Below are 12923 nucleotides of genomic sequence, written 5' to 3' on the forward strand. Positions count from 1 at the left end.
AGCAGCAGTACATGAGGTTTTAGTGATTGTTGGCTACTTTCATTTTTTTTGGGTCAAAGTGTTTTATGGTGGAAGAGCTCACGTACGTTTGATGGATGCTACTTCTATGACGGTTGTACATCTATTTATAATTGTTGGTTGGATGTTAATTTTTGGAGTTAAAAACTTGATATTTGTATATATAAATTAGTAGATGTATTAATGATGTATGTAAATTTTGGGTTAAAAACTTGATGTTTTAGTGGATTACTAACACGAAATGCTGAATTAGCGGTAGATAACAAGATAACTCAAAAGTGAAGTGCTGATAACACATTTAAGTTTGCGTATTGATGCACTTCAATAGGTTTATAAGGGTTAGGGTTTTTGTAATATGCTTGTTGGTTTATAAATTATGTCAATATTTTAGCAAATCTTATTAATTTATACTTGCAACACTAAAAATTATTTTTTAAATATTTATCATTAGCTAATTAAAATTAGTCCTAAATTTGTTAAAAAAAGAATTGATTTGTTTTCGGTTATAAATTAATTTAGGTTTACAACATTTTGATTAATTATCGGTTCAGTTAAAAATCGGTTTTAGTTAATTTGATTTTGATCGGATAGCGTTTGGTTCGGTGCATAATTCAGGTTGGATAAAACTCTGTTCGGTCACTCTTGAATTTCGGTATATATGGTTGACGGTTATAAGTCAGTTATAAAATTCGGTCGCACTTCGGATTTGATTATACTCTTTTTGGTTATCAACCAGTTCGAGAACAATTTCAGTTCGGTAAACCTAAAAAGCGAACACATTTTCCAGTCAGGTAACTTTCGATTTCGATTCGGATTTTCGGATCGGGTGGCATTTGAAGAGCTCTACGTCCTATATTCGTCTTTTTGTGAGAATTATATATTCAAGTAGAATGTTTTCATATTCATTTCAAAATATATATTTTAAATTAAATTGGATATATTAATAATCCAAAATTGCATTGGCTGGCACGAAAATCTGAATGATGCATTTATACATGAGTAGAGAAAATATTCCATTTTATATCTCTTATCCGTATGTTTATAAATGATTTTTTAGAGTTTTTTTTGAAAGGATATTTTTGAGCTTATGAGTTAGGAGTTATTTTAAGAAATATACTGAAGAATAATTTTAAATTTTAAATCATTTAAAATATGTTAAATAATTAAAAGGTATAGATAAGATCAAGAACTAGAATTTTATAGAGGAATTAGAGGTTGTTCCTATTTCTGCAAGATGTATGAAAATAAATTGAAATAGTTTGGGCATATGTAGAGAAAAACTTTTGACATCTCCTCCCCTGATATATTAATAATTCAAAATTACATTGGCTTGCACCAAAATCCGAATTATGCATTTATACATGACTAGAGAAAATATTCCATTTTATATCTCTTATCCGTATGTTTATAAATGATATTTTAGAGTTTTTTTTTTAAAGGATATTTTTGAGCATGAGTAGGGAGTTATTTTAAGAAATATATTGAAGAATAATTTTAAATTTTAAATTATTTAAAAATGTTAAATAATTAAAAAGTTGTAGATAAGATCAAGAACTAGAAGTTTATAGAGAAATTAGAGGTTGCCCCTATTTCTGCAAGATGCATGAAAATAAATTAAAAGCAAGTATTTCAGAATTTTTCTTAAAACTACTATTTTACTTCTGAAATTATTTTAAAATAGTAAATGAGTTCATTTTAACCCCATCTTTTACCATATCATCCACATGCATGTTATTGAAGATACGCGACCATTAGATTGAGGTAGCTTGTGGTATAACTAAAGGTAAGAGTGTATATTTGTACAAAGGTCAGACTGAATGACAGTTTTGCATGATCTGAAAGATAACCTAATTTACTTAAGTTATCCCCTCTATAATTGAGTGCTACCACTTGGAAACTTTTCCTAATACTCCTCACACGCCCTTATATCCCTCCAGAAAAGAGAGATTCATCTCCCGCTTTCTACCCCTGTATCTCAACAGTTTCTTATATGCCTTTAACAAATCATCTTTTTTCTCCCCAATTCTCTTAATGAGAGACTCATATTTTTATACTATAATATTATTGACATCCTAAACATTACATTGATGCCTCACACGCACATATAAAAGCTCTATTAGCCCCTCATCTTCAAGCAAACATTCACAACTTGTTGTTCGTTTTTGGTCAATTGTATACATGAACACAATTTAAAGTGTTTACCCAACTTCCTCACATTTTAGACCCAAAAATTGCATTAATTGGAGCATGAAAGATTATGCTTTGCCCTCAAACATTTCAGATAACTAAGAGTAAGCCAATTTTAAACACCTTCTATTTTGTGGATTTTTGACCTCCTTCTACTCATTTTAACATTATAGTGTATGTTAAGAAACATGGGCCTTGGAGTTGTAAGCAATTAGACACTTGAATCATTGAATTTGGAGTTTGGAGCTAAAGGTTATGAGCATTTTAGTAAGACATGCTGAAAAGGGACTTATGATGGTGAGAGATTTGAACTTTAAGTTGAATGTGGAATTAATAATTGGAGTTAGAGATGAAGATAGAAAATAATCTTAGCATTTCCTAAGCCAAAATCATCAACTTTTGTAAACTTCAAGTATCATTATTTTGGAAGTATGGATTATTATTTTTAAACCTTTAAGATTATTCTTAGAGCTTATTTTCTCTTATTTTGGTGTTCTTATTTCTTATTATTTCTCTAGAATCCTTGGTGGCTTATGGTACAAACTTTTTAACCTTCTTACTATGTGAAAATTAATATTATATTTAATTGATTATGTGAAAGATAGGATCATATGTTAAAATAGATTAGTTATATCTTGTATGTTGATTTAAAGTAAGAATAACATATTTTTGTGTTAAACAATAAAAAAATTAAGTATTAATTATAAGTTAAGTATATGCAAGTTATAAGTTTAAAATTTATGATATTTTATATATATTATTGTTAGAAATGTTATTCAGATGTTTATATTATAAATTTTCAAGTATTGTGATTATTACTTGAAAATAATATTTGATTAAAGTCATAAAATAAAAATACATAAATCTGAATAAATTTCATTTATATGATATTATTGATGGATATATGTCTTATTATGTGTAATTTTGCCTTAGTGTTCATGTATGTAAATTTTATGAATTTCTATTGTGTAAAAATGGATAAAAAAGGTGTTTTGTGGTGTTTTTGTGAAGTTATTATTGTGAATGAATTTTGTATAAGCTTAGGAATTTTAGGATTATATTTTATATGAACTTCACAAGTGAATAAAAGTTAGAAAATCTTTTTGGTTCATTTCCTTAAAGTTATTTCATTCAATGGTTATTTATGGAATTTTAAGTAATAAAATATGTTCTAATATTTTAAAGGGAGTTAAATATATTCTTTATAGATACATAGTTGATAAAATTATATTATTATATTTTCTACAAGTTTAAACCAGAATATAAACTTTTGGTACTTTTCTATGAATTTTTACAAAGTACTTGGCTATTTACCGATGAAATGTAAAATGGTAAAGTATGAAATAAATACTAAACGGACTATTTTGGACTTAAAAGTTTTATGAGACTCTTATATGCACAGTAGGTTTGAAATTTGATAATTGGATAAGTTTATATGACCATCTATAGACCCTTGTGAATTTTAAATAAAACAGTAAATCTAAAAACGATAAAATATGAAATAAATACTAAATGGACTAGTTTGGACTTGAAATTTTTATGAGATACTCCCCATATATAGTAGGATGATATGAGGACCCTTGGAAAAAATTTTCATGGGAATTTGAGGACATTAATAATTTTACATTCGTTTATTGTCAAATTGGAAAACAATTTAGTTAGAATGCATAGACTCGTTTTTCTTGAACTTTTTGGTTAAAAACTTACTTTATATAGCTTCTGGACCTCTAATGTATTTTCAGAATATTTTTATTGGTTATTATGGATTTTTAATTAATTTACATGTTTAATCGATGGAAATTCCTTATTAAATATTACGAAAGATTTTCCTTAAGTTTTATAAGTTTATATGGTCTTGTAAGAAGCTTATATAGCCTTTAGAACCTTTTCATAATTTGTGGGATTTTATTTGTTGTGAATCTCTTAATTATTAAATTAGCAAATATATTGACTTTTCTTAAAGAAAATATTGACTTGGAGTTTGACTAGACTAGCGTTGACTTATAACAATGTGAAATAAATAACATAGAGTCTTGTTTGAACTTATGTGTACTTGGATGAATGACTTTGATAGTAAGGAAATGTAGAACCACGGACCAGAGTGTAATCCAGCGCCTGTGTTTCTCGACTTTTGGAAATGCGGGGTTAGACAGGGTTCGAGAGAGTCCCATCCTGTAGAAGCTCAAGCATAAAAATGATGGAGTGACGAATCCAATCACAGTTAGAGTTTGGAATATGTTCCTCCTCTAGCCAGACCCTTACATATACCAGATAGTCATTATTATGTATGTTGTGCAAATGTGATTTTCGGTCCAAGTATATTTATTTGATGAACTGTATAGTTAATTACCAAGTGTAGGTGACTGCAAAGATATTTATTTACAATCATGTGGTGAATGTGAAAATTGTTGAAAGTATTCGAGAACTGAAAATAAGAAATGAGAATCGATAAACTTAAAGTCAAGCCTTGAAATGTACTTTTGCGTATCTTGTGAATATATTATGATTTTTTATTGTTGAGGAATTGTACTCGAATTTACCGCTGATCCTATTCAAACGGTTGTCATCCGTATTATGGATGACAGTATTTTGCAGGAAGATAGATGTAACTCATGTTTCAATCCAGACTACAAATTTGATTTTATTTTTTTGAGAACTTAACTGCATTTTATTTTACTTGATGACTTTAATGTTTATGGTGTATTCATGCTTTTTATTATGTTTTGAGAAAGCATAATATAATATTCTCTCAGTTGTAATATTGTAGACTTATGTTTTTATACGGTTTTAAATTTTAATGGATTTTAGTAGTTCGAAATTTTAGACTTTCACATTATTTATTGTAAACATTATGATTAGTGTGAATTATATACCGGAACTGCTGCGCCTATAACAGAAAGCGTCATAGCGACGAGTAAGAGAAATCGATGAAGATCTAAGAAAATATAGAAGGAACAAATAAAGAATGACTTGGATAACTTAAATCTCTCTGAGGACCTGATTAGGGATAAGGGTAGTTGAAGGCACCTTATCATTTCTTAGACTACTAATACTCTTTTGTTTTATCAGTTGCTGTTCTTATTTTCCCCTTACCTTTTTACATAACATTCTATATATATATATATATATATATATATATATATATATATATATATATATATATATATATATATATATATATATATATATATATATATATATATATATATATATATATATATATATATATATATATATATATATATATATATATATATATATATATATATATATATATATATATATATATGCTTTTGAATACTGAAATATTTTTTGATGATTATTCTGTGCATTTTTCTCGAGTCGAGGGGGCTCTCTAGTCACACTCTCTTTTATGGGTATGAGCTACCGCCTTTACTCCCTTCCATGATCATAGTTCTTATGTAATATTTCACTCAAATATTTCAGTGACTCCAAATAGTCCATCGTATATATTTAAAATACCTGTCATCTCATAATCATAGACGGACCTAGTTACTAGAAAGGGGTTGCACATGCAACCCCATTTCTTAGAAAAGAAATTAAGAATACCTGAGTTTTGTACGAATCGAACTCACGACCTACACAAACAAATAGGGAATTATTATTTGTCGCCATCTTTTTCATTTTATCGCCACCCCTTCTAATGAAATTACCATATTACCCCTGAATTTAAAAAAATTACAAAAATGCCACTTAACTTAGAAAATGTTTAAGAAATGTAAATGGCAATTAATAACATTGTTATCGCTTAATAACATTATTATCGGAATTATATATATATTGAATTTTCAGAGGCGTTATGGTAGTATATTCGAATTCAAACACGATACCTTCTCTCCAAAAACTCTCTAAAAACACTACGTAAAGTTAAACAAGCTAGAACTGTAGATCGAACATCAATGGCATACCAAGACGAGCATGATAACGATTCGGTAAGTAATTAATCGGTTCGATTTTTGCAAAAAAAAAAAAAAAGGAATGAAGTCGCACAAACTAGTCGCACAAAACGTGCGACTGGACCTAGGCTGAGTCGCACGTTTTGTGCGACTGAGTTGTGCGACTGCTTCTAATTTATTTTTTTTTTGTTGTTTTTGAATTTTAAAAAAAAAATTTAATAGAAGTCGCACAAAACGTGCGACTGTGCCTAGGCTGAATCGCACATTTTGTGCGACTCAGCCTAGGCACAGTCGCACGTTTTGTGCGACTTCTATTATTTTTTTTTTTTGAACTTCGAATTATAAAATTTATTTTGTTTAATTAAATTATTTTATTTTAATCTATTGTTGTGCTATAATAATGGTATTTTATTATAATTATTTTGTAGAAATAATTATTTTTAAAGTTATTATTATTTTGATATATTATGATAATGTTATTATAATTATTATTTGCAGGACTTTGAAAATTTAGGAGATAATGTAGATTATTCTGATAGATTTGTTACCGATAGAGAGTTTGATTCTGTAGATGATTTACATGCTTGGGCTAATGAGATAGCACTAACAATTGGATTTCAATTTACACGTGCTTCATATAAAAAAAAGAAGGGCGTTCTAGAGTGAGTCTGTACTTAAGATGTCACCGCTACGATAAATGAAGTGTTGATTTGCATAACTTAGACAATGCTGCCCGACCTGGTTCCAAAAGTAGGGGTTGTGGGTGTAAATTTATGATTTTAGGAACTAGTCGTAACCCAGAGGAAAGACCTTGGACGGTTAGAGTGTTTCCTGGTGAAAAAGGAATACATAACCACCCGTTCTTCATGTACAGAGATGGTCAAATAAGAGTAAATAGGATGACTGTGGATATCAGGCAGCACATACGAGATCTAAGTGCAACTGGCATGCAATCAGGATTTATAATGTCTTCAATTAGAAGAAATTTTCCTCGTTTTTATGCTAGTATGAATCAAATTTACAATGTGAGACAGTCAATCAGGAGAGAAGAGATGGTTGGTAGGACTCCTCTTTAACACTGTCTGTATATGGCCACGGAGCATAATTATGTAGTTTGGACGGACTTGGATAGTAAGGATCAGTTGACTAGATTATTGATTGCGAATCCAACTTATATCCAGATGCTACGTTTGTGGCCCCATGTTGTGTTGATAGACACAACGTACAAAACGAATAAGCAAAAGTGGCCCCTTTGCGAAATCATTGGAATGACGCCAACGAATCATAATTTCTTGGTTGCATTCTGTTTGATGCGAGATGAGGCGGCTGTGTCTTATTCTTGGGTGTTGGAGAGGTTGAGGGATATTTACGGGAGAGACCAGACGCCGGATGTAATCGTAATGGATCGGGATGAGGGCTTGTCTGCAGCTATTCGTGCTGTCTTTCCAGGTAAACAGGTTTTAATTATTAATTATCGTCGATCTATGTATTATATATTTCTGAATTAATTTTAAATTTATGTTTAATGCAGATGTACGACATCTATTATGCGTATGGCATATTGGCAATGACGTGGAGAACATGGTCGATAAATTGTGTGGCGGCAAGAAAAATCAACAGGGGCAGTTATTCAGGCAAACAAAATGGAACCCCTTGGTTAACAGTATGACGATCGCCGATTTTGAAAACAGATGGGAAGGGATTGTGTCCACTTGGTCGACTAGGAACCGGAGAGTCGTGCGATATTTGGCAGGAACATGGATTCCTCACAAAGAGAAATTTGTGCGTGGGTGGACGAATGATTGTTTGCACTTGGGTAACCAGACTACCAGTAGAGTTGAAAGTCAACACTCTTCCTTCAAGTACTATTTGGGTAGCAGTAATAGCTCATTCGATACGCTGTTTAAAAGGGCGCACGCACAAATTACGAATCAACAATCGAAAATAAGACAAGCTCTTGAGGAATCTAAGAATTCCATTTCAAGGACGTCGCGACTTAATTTTCTACGATCGTTGTATCGTCATGTTTCTATATATGCCTTGGAACTATTGATGATGGAGCACAGCCGGATGTTAAACCTGGGCAGTTGTCTTTTAGAAAAATGCGGTTGTGTCATTCAAAAAACCCTCGGATTACCATGCGCGTGTTACTGTTACTTGTCTATTAGGTCTAATGGTGCTTTGTACTTGGACGATATACATCAGTTTTGGAAAACGTTAAAGTATTTAGATGCTGAAGAAGACGCCAACGAAGAAGTACGGCACGCAAACGCCGATGATAAAGAGTACTTTCAATCGTTGGTGGATGAAGTTTTAAAATCCGACCCCTTAGTACTACGACGCGTCTCTCAGGTACTTGAACATGAGCTACACCCCGATGGTGACGACATACCTGAGCCCCAAGCAAGTCCACCGAGGAAAGGAAGACCAATGACAAGCAGAACCTTGAGGAGAAACAAAAGTGCGTTTGAGTACAATAGATCGTCCTCAAGGGGTCGCGGATCAAGATCATCATCACGCGGGAGATCCAGTGGTAGATCAAGCAGCCGGTCGCATCAATCGTCAGTTGGAATTAACTTCAGTTTCAACTTATCAGGTACCCTTATTTCTTTTCATATAATCTTATATGTTTTATATCAATATTGGCCTAATGATATATTGTTATTTTTTCAGATGGTGCAGCAGGTATTGGCCTAATGATTGGATTGATGTTATAGGTGACGGTAATTGTGGATTTAGAGCTATTGCCGCCACAGAGTTAGGGGGTGAGGAAGCATGGCCTCTGTTACGAAGTGCAATGAGTTTGGAAATGGAAACGCATAGAGAACAATATGCACGCGTATATTTATCAGCTGATTCGGTGGAGGAAGCTATATTCAGAGTTGGTGCCCACAATAAAGGACCTGCTCCGTACGCTCACTGGTTGGAAATGACAACACTGTATTCTGCAACAACATTTTTAAACATAGCAATTGCGTATTATGGCTCTGCGGATGGTCATCCAATGTACAATTGTTTAGTGCTTCCTTTAAGAAGAACAGGGGGAACGCATGGCGTAAATAAACTTATACATATTCTTTGGGTAAACGGGAATCATTATGTTCAGCTTTTAATGAACGATGATTCATCTCCACTGCCGCTAGTCCAACAAAATTGGAGAGCAGCAGCAAACAATTCATGTGCAGATTTAGAAAGACAATATCGTAATAGGATATCACTTTGGAATAGAATGTGCAGCGTACAACGACAACAACATAATAACACCGCCGGAGACGCGGTGAATTTAGATTCTCCATAGTGTTTATATATAATTCAATGCATTGTAATAATTAAGTCAGTAAATATGTAAGTGATTCAAACGATTAAAAAGTTGTTCATATATAAAGATTAAATACAACAATTGTTCATGCATTACAAAACAGGAAAATGTCTATTAAGGGCTGCGCCCTCTACACTCTTGCCATTCGGAAAACAACTCTCTAAGATCATCTAAATACATATCAGCAGCATCTCTTTCCCGAGGCGTCATTTGAGCAATAGCTGGCATCCTGAGCAATGGCGCAAGTCGAGTTGGAAATTCAGCAGCAAACTGTAAAACCAGACAATTGCAAAGTCAATACATGTTATGAAACATAAAAATAAAATAGATAATTAGGAACACTAACATATTCGACTCTGTTATCCGCAACACCAAACGCAGCAGCAGGTCCTTCACCTGGGATGAGAAAACAGTGGGAAGACACTCTAAACCAGTCCACGTAATCCGGGGCAGCCTCTGATGGAACCGATGCCCGACGTAGTGCCTGCTCAACTACGCGGGCACAGTAAGGGAACCTACTCCACATCTCCGTAAACATACAAGAAGAAGCGAATGTAACTGAGTAGGAGCCTTGTGCTGGTCGCAAAGCTTGGGTAGGTCTCAGCGGAGCCGGGGGAATCTCCTGTGCAAAACCGAGCTGCCTCACTATCCTCTCAGGCAAATAGACCTCCACGATATCGAAACAGGTGATACCACCGATATAGGAGGTACGTGGGTGCTCGTTCAATAAAGACCTATCATAAGTCATGTACGGAGTCTACTCCACCTGCTCACAACGAATATAATACATAATCAACATAACATCTCTGCCCTTGTCATGTACAATTAAGTTTGAGGTCATGTACAAAACCTGTGCCTCTGTCATGGCGTCTAGTATGCTCCTACAGTCTATTAGTCCGCTCAGCTCGCGGATTGGCTTCGGCGGGGACCACATTTCTGCCCTTATCTTGTTCGGCATGTCAGCTTGACGCGGATGGGGGCGGAAGGCTGGAAAGTACTCGTAAATCCATGTCTGCAACAGTGTCAGGCAACCAGCAATAGTCTTGCACCCAGTCCTTGTCGCCATACCCAGTTCGCGATACAAGTGAGCAAGTGTCACTGCACCCCAAGCAATGTCAGCCTGATCAACGGTAACAGTAACAACAGGGTGAGGACTCATTCCGACTCTAGTCTTACCCACGAGCAACGTGGAACCTACTATAGCCATGTAGTAGGCGGTACGTTGAGTATCCATAGACTGAGAACGGTGGCATAGCTGCAACAGTGCACCAACATTAATGCTGCCGCTTGTGAAGTGCCCCTTCGCACGCAGCTCTGACAATGGCATACCAAAGAGGCCGGCCAGGCCAAGCTGCCATTCACTATCAGACGGTTGCACGGGAAGTGAACCGTCAATGCCAATTCCTAAGATGCGTTGCACGTCGTGCAACATTATGGTCATCTCCCCCCACAGCATGTGGAAGGTGTTGGTGTCAAGCTGCCACCTTTCCACAAATGCCGTAATGAGAGCACTGTCGATGTGCTGGTGCATTATATACGGCAGACGACCAAGGGGAGTACCAGGTAACACCCTGTACAATTCATCAGACATGTCCTGAAGTCTAATGATTGAATCCAATGTTTTCTTTCGAGCACGACATTCCAAAATCGGAGGGGTGCGCTCCGATCCCTCAAATATAACCTTTGCTACGTGCCCACCGTAGCTGGGTATTAAAGTAGTATCAACAGGGCCCCCGGGCTGGGGTGATGTGATTAACCAGTCCGTGCCCGCGGACTGCGAGCGCCTCCTCCCCCGTGGAGCCGCATCCTCAGCCTGGCTTACTCCTGCCTGATTAGAAGTGCCACCCCAGCCCTGCCCTCTAATCCTGAACTTACCAGCATGGCCTCTTACGATCGTCCAATCAATAGGATGACATGCAGACTCATCCTGACCAAGAGACTCTTCCCGACTAAGAGACTCGTCGTAATCAGTATCATCGTCACCTGAGCCGACCGTATGACTATGTAGGCTACTCTGGCGCTCAAAGCGACTACGCACTTGCTCTAGGGTACTTGAACGTTGGGCCTGACTATGTATGGCCGCCTGTTCTTGCCTTGCTCGCCTTGCAGATCCCATAACCCCCCTCTCATGGGGATCACCTCTCAGTAAAGTAGACCTAGATCTATTGCCGCTTAATAACCCTCTAAAAAACCCTTTTCCTTTACCTTAATTTCCAGCCATTTACTAGAATTTTCATATTTTAAATTAAGACAACATTCTAAAGTTAATTTAATAAACACTTAGAATCAAATAAATTAAAAACAAGTAACACGAAAAATAATTCACATTTACAAACAATTAAACAATTATTATATTCATAAATATTTAAACAACTCAAATTTAATAAATTAATTACACTAAACAAATTCATTACAAATAAAAAATAAAAAATAAAAAAAAAATATTGAAAAACCAGTCGCACAACCCAGTTGCACATTTTGTGCGACTGGGTTGTGCGACTGGTTTCTAATATTTTTTTTTCTATTTCGAATATGTAAATCAATAACTACTTCTTACAATAACATTATCATAATACATTTTATTACAACATTTACTAAATAACATTAACTAACAACAAACTCTTTCGAAATTAAAAAAAAAAGAAAAAAAAATAAACTTAGTGGATTTGTGCGACTGTGCCGAACCCATTTTAATTTTTTTTTTCCTTCGATTGATTTAAAATAAAACTTACCTCGAATTTTTTTTGACGACTTCGATTCCAAAGTTTTAGCTCCGCTTAATTTTATGTGAAGAATTTGAGTTTATGGAAGTGATGAAAGTGTTATTGAGTGGATTTGAAGTGTTTTTATAGAAGTTTTAAGCTTAGTGGCATTTTCGTAATTTTTTAAATTCCAGGGGTAAAGTCGTAATTTCATTCGAGGGGGGGTGGCGATAAAATGAAAATGGTGGCGACAAATAAGAATCGGGAACAAATATGGTGGGCATGCGGCTACACTATGCCAAGTTTCTTGATGAACTTTCTTGGGTTTTGTTTAAGTATAGAAAATAATACGGAGTATATTAAAAGAAAGAGAACTATTCAAAACAGAAAGGCTAAATTTCATGTTATAACCAAGGGCTAATTTAATTTTGTCCAAATTTTCTATAAATTTTGTTAGTTTTATGGAGTAATGTAATTGAATTAGTTTCTAATTTGGATAGAATTTTGTGGTTTTCAATTTAAATTTTTATTAAAATGTTGAATGTTGTGAGGATTAAATTGTATGTTTGTGTGTTACTCCCTATTTTCATTTTGTTTTTGTTATTTTGACTTTCATGATCAACTTGTTAAAACTTGATTATATTTAATGCCGTTTTTATAAAATTATGTGTTTTTTATTTATGAAAATACAATGTAGTCCAGATTGATAAATGATACTTTATTTTATGTTTTATTACTTGATAGTTGATACATAATTGTTTTAAGATAATATTGATCAAA

The sequence above is a fragment of the Amaranthus tricolor genome, chromosome 11 (genome assembly GCF_026212465.1).
Source record: "Amaranthus tricolor cultivar Red isolate AtriRed21 chromosome 11, ASM2621246v1, whole genome shotgun sequence".
In the NCBI taxonomy this organism is placed as follows: domain Eukaryota; kingdom Viridiplantae; phylum Streptophyta; class Magnoliopsida; order Caryophyllales; family Amaranthaceae; genus Amaranthus; species Amaranthus tricolor.